We start from the raw sequence: 5,631 nt of genomic DNA on the forward strand, positions 1-5,631 counted from the left end.
TCCAGCCTGGTCTCAAACTCCTGTCCGCAAGCAATTCTCCTACTTCAGCCTCCCAAAGTGCTGGGACTACACGTGTGAGCCACTACACCTGGCCTAATGTACGTGTAAATAGCTAGTTATAGAAGAGCCACTACACCTGGCCTAATGTATGTGTAAATAGCTAGTTATTTTTCTATAACTAGAATAGTCTAGTTATAGAAAAATAAATGTGTGTTTATATTCTTAACTTAGAGAACTGTTACATTTTTATAATGAAATTCTTATTGTGATACATATATATTTTTTTTCAAAAGTGTGCACTAAAAGTGGACTACAAAATCCAGGCAGGATTTACAATAATGCGATTTCTTCTTGTAAAGGTCTAATAGGTTGAATTAGTATATGAAGTCCAGCTGTAGTCCAGAGTTTCTAGTGTTCTCCAATGAAGAAAGGCAAATTAAACTCAAACTGGAAGGCTACAATGCTCAAAGCTTTAAAATTTTACTGAGTAGGGGGGAAAATACTTTTTTTAATTGTGGTAAAATATAAATAACATAAAATTTACCATTTTACCCATTTCAGGTGTACAATTTAATCACATTAAATACATTCACATTGTTGTGCAACCATCACCACCATCCTTCTCCAGAACTTTTCCGTCTTCCCAAATTGAAACTCTATACCCATTAAACAATAACCTTTATCCTCCCTCCCCTGCCCCAGCCCCTGGCAACCACCAATCTATTTTCTGTCTCTGAATTTGACTCTAGATACCCCATGTAAGTGGAATAATAGATTATTTGTTCTTTTAGGTCAGCTTATTTCACTTAGCATAATATCTTCAAGTTTCATTTATATGATAACATATATTCAAAATTCATTCCTTGTTAAGGCTGAATAATATTCCACTGTGTGTGTGTGTGTGTGTGTATATATATATATATATATATATATAAAATACATTTTGTTTATTCAACTATCTGTTGATGGGCATTTGGGTTCTTTCCACCTTTTGTCTATTGTGAATAAGGCTGCTATGAACATGGTTATACAAATATCTGTTCAAGTTCCTTCTTTTAGTTCTTTAAGGTAACTGCAGTGGAATTGCTGGATCATATGGTCATTTCATATGTGCAATTTTTGAGGACCCAACATACCATTTCTATAGCAGCTACACCATTTTACATTCTTACCAGCAATGCACATCTTTACCAACATATTTCTCTTTTTCTTTTTTTTTTTCTTTTCTTTTTTTTTTTGAGACAGTGTCTCACTCTGTTGTCCGGGCTAGAGTGCCGTGGCATCAGCCTAGCTCACAGCAACCTCAAACTCCTGGGCTCAAGCAATCCTTTTGCCTTAGCCTCCCGAGTAGCTGGGACTACAGGCATGCGTCACCATGCCCAGCTAATTTTTTCTATATATTTTTAATTGGCCAATTAATTTCTTTCTATTATTAGTAGAAACAGGGTCTCGCTGTTGCTCAGGCTGGTTTCGAACTCCTGACCTTGAACGATCCACCTGCTTTGGCCTCCCAGAGTGCTAGAATTACAGGCGTGAGCCACAGCGCCTAGCCTAACATATTTCTTTTAAAAAAAATCAGGTTTGAGTTGGCTTTGATCTATTAATATTTAAAAAAATACATTCTATACTTAACTACTATTGCTAATAATGTTCATGTTGCTGCTTTTGTTTAAGCATCCAGAAAATTGCTTCTAATCCATCATTTTCTCCTAGGCTCACTGCTTTCACTGTTGTGACAAAGCAGATCAAAGGAAACCTCAAGAAAATAGTCAGATTTGTCCTCAAGTCCTCTCAATAGTCCATCTCCCAGTGACCCGGGTGCTCTCCACCTCCCCAGCCCATCCTGGCACCTCTCAGCCAGGCCAGTCCCTCAACCCCAGACCTTTCTCTTTTCTCTTCCCACTCCCCTCACCCAAGTGTCACTTGAGGAACCTAAGAGGAGCGGACATGTTAATATGTTGCTTTCCCAGGTGACATGTGTACAGGATACTTCTGTACCTAACACCTTAATCATGACGAGTGAAGGGTGAAAATAACAGGTATGCCAATAGGTTATGGGAGAGTTGCATGAGCTCAGTGTAGACAAAAGACCTGGAAAAGAAGTCAAAACACATCTGTTCAATCAGATGGAAAACTTTTAAGCAAGCCACGTAATCTTTCTTGGACTCAGTTTCCCTATTTGTGAAGTGCTAGATAAACTCCCTCCATTGAAAAAGCTGGATGATTTTGATTTCATCTAAGCATGCATTTGTGTATAATAAATTAAAATAATTTACTTCAATATCCTGTGCCATTTCTAAGATTTGTCCAATTAAATATCTTATAAAGCCCCAATAATAGAGTTTGGTGCTAGTGCAGGAATAGACAAGTACAATAGAAAGCAGAGAAATAGAGCCAAGGATATAAGCTAAAACCTAAACATTGTTTAATCACTCAACATCTGCCAACTACAGCAAATCCTCACTTACCTTTATCAACAGATTCTTGGAAACTGTGACTGTAAGCAAAACAACATATAGCAAAGCCAGTTTTTTTCCTCATCAACATTATAATGAAACAACAGTGAAAGAAAGGACGGTATTTGAGAACCTGCAGTACATCCCTTCACCGAAAGTCATAGTCTCTAAGAACCTATTGACAACATTGAGGACTTCCTGTACTGTTCTTTATGTATTGTCATTATTGAATTTATCATTTAATCCCTGCAACATGATAATTGATGTAAGAAGGTGATTTATTGAGAAAGTAATGGATATTTTGTTGGTTTTTCTTTTTCCTTGCTTTATACTCCTTGGAATAGAATCAAAAAACATTTTTCACTTTTACACACCAGGAGCATTTAGCAGAGCCTATATTCCTAAATTCTAGCCACAGGTTATAACTGGGACCTACAGTGTAAATCTTGTTTCTAAATGTGAAATCCTACAGTGTAATCTTTTAAAATGTAAATTAGTTGTTACTGATATTTAAATTAGGGATGTTTCACATTTTTTCTTTTAAAAAATCCAAATTTTTCAACCTCTTTTGAAAAACCATGATTGGACTACACTGGGCATTTATTACCAACTGAGAACAGCAGGATGCAAGTAGTAACTTCCCCTTTGGACTGAGCCAGTGCTCCACAGTTCCCGACATGCTCCACTCTCTGCTCACCTTACTTCCTACCTGGCCCTCAAGGGCATTTCAGTTTGCTCTTTCAGAGGTGTAAAATACCAGCTTTTGTGGCTTAGGCTCCGAAGGGAATCCATATGGATTACCAGAGGGTCAGAGGGTGTTGGAACTTTTGTGCACTATGGGCAAGATAGGGAAGAATGAGAACCCGCCCTGGGAAAGGCATTAGATGCAGAGCACTAGGGAATAGAGGGTCACAGTTTCCATGGGGGACATGAGACACAAGCAACTCCCAGGAAGCATGTCCAAAATACTAAATCTCCTGGGAGGATCAAGAAATGACTCAACAACAAGTTTCAAAGTCTTCCAAGCCTAGGTAATGTGTGAGGGTGGTACCACCTGCAGAAGATCCTCACAGCTAAAGGACTCACACCGGCCTGAGCAAGTACGATGGCAAGCCATTTTGTTCTCCACAAAGACTTGACTCAAATTAAGGCTGTTGAGGCAGAAAATACTTGATAGAGGTTTGTTGGAAGCCAAATATGAGAATCAACCGAGAAGTATACACCAACAATGTTGGGAGTGTTCACGAGTCTGTTACAAGTTAGAATAGAATGCTTTCACTAAAAAGTTTAGGAGAAGGAAGGCCAACTCTGCATACCCAGGTTGTCCTTTTTCATCAAAGGGGACAACATAGAGGTTACAGTTGTTGGATACAGATTGGTGCATACAAGCCAAAATGTAAGACAATACATGCAAGACAATCTGTAAAACTTTATGATTCGGAAATAAATCAGTGTTTTTTTTCAGTGTCAGAAGGTTATGCATTATTAATATGTCAACAATTTGAGGAACTCATGATAAGGTTCTTTACTCTGGGACAGGATGGCACCATGAATGGCTACAGAGCACCATGAATTGCTATGAATCACAAGACCTCCACAATGCAAGTTCATTTGGAGGCCTGTTTACTTTTGAAGTCAATTGGCGAATGTGGCCTTTAAGTGATCAAGGCGTAGCAAATCCCCAACCCCTGAGGGTAGCTCCATCAACTGAAGGAAAATTGCAGAATTTCCTCTTACACTCCTTTACAAGGCATATAGGAACACTTAGGACTTTTTTATCTCCCAGAGAACTGGAGAGAGCCCACCAAGAACAACCAGTATTGAATTTCCCACCAAGTTGAGGGAGTGGGGCTGGCGTGGTGGGTTGGCAAGAGAGGACAGGAGCCCTGTTTTCAACAAGCTGTCCCGGAGATTATGTTACACGGATGTTTGGGAATCCCAGTTCCAGCTGCGCTCACTACAGTCCCTTCCCACTCCAGAATTCTATGATCCTAAGAGTTCTTTTGCAGGAAAAGGTGCCCAAGGATGAGGAAAGGATGGAGGATGTGAAAACTTGGGTGCAGAGCATATTGGTTGGCAGGGAAATTGATAAACATGAAACTGGCTTACCTAAGCATAAATCTAACACAGGAGTTCTATTTTGCTAATCTATTTGTGCCAACATCAAAAATGAAAGAAACTTTGACTTTGGGAACTGGCATGTGCTTCCTAAGCAGTGTGAGGGCATTTACCGTGTTGGCCGCCCAGCCTGCGTTCCCCCCTCCGGGGGGGCACCCTAATTTCCTGTGGGAGCCTTACCTTTGCCCTAGTGGCTGTAGCCTCACAATGCAGATGAGGCTGCTTCAACAAGAGCCCACTTAGACGAGGTAAGTCTCTCTCACTTACGACGTTGGAGCTGGTGGCCCAGGCCTGCAGGGCAGCCTGACAGTGCTGAGCACACAGGGTCTTCACATTTCTTTGCGTTGCCATCCCTAACGAACGGCCCTTGTCCACAGGGTCAAAGACGGCCCTCCCTAATCTTGACATTCAGCTATACAAAGAAGAAATGAGGAAAAGGGAGCATAAGTACCTTGCCTTTTAAAGGTACATAAGCCATTTTTGCTCAGTTGAGCCCACTGACTAGAATTAAAATAAGCACACTTTTGCGTGAAGGCGGCTGGGAAAATGTGGTGGTGAGGAAAGTAAACAGTGGGTGATGGCAACAGTCCCTGCCACAAAGGTGAGCCCCTGGCGCCTGCCCTCCACTGTGAAAGCCAAAGGGTCCCTCCTTCCTTTCCCACACCAGGGTGGGGCATGTATCTAAGCACGGGCAATCGGAAGCTCCCTCCCAGGGCTCTGAATCCCGAGTGAGGGAGGCGAGCATGGAAAGTAACATCAACGTGTGCTGAACCACGTTGCTGCTGGGAGAATGTTGTCATGCTTCCTCTCCCTAGCTTCTGCAACTCCGTGGGCCCCTGCCTCTTCCCAAGCCTGGTCTCAAAGCCTCCTGTTTATTCTATAGCCCCATTCCACCCCATCCATCCCATTCTGGACACCTTTCCAGTAAATTCCCTTTTGCTTAGTTGGCTAGATTTCATGTCTGTTGCTCTCAATGAAGAACCTTGGGTTATTCTGTTTCCTGTTGCTGTGACAGAATACGACAGACTGGGTAATTTACAAAGAAAAAAAAATCATT

Source organism: Microcebus murinus, chromosome 7 (assembly GCF_040939455.1).
Source record: "Microcebus murinus isolate Inina chromosome 7, M.murinus_Inina_mat1.0, whole genome shotgun sequence".
Taxonomy (NCBI): Eukaryota; Metazoa; Chordata; class Mammalia; order Primates; family Cheirogaleidae; genus Microcebus; species Microcebus murinus.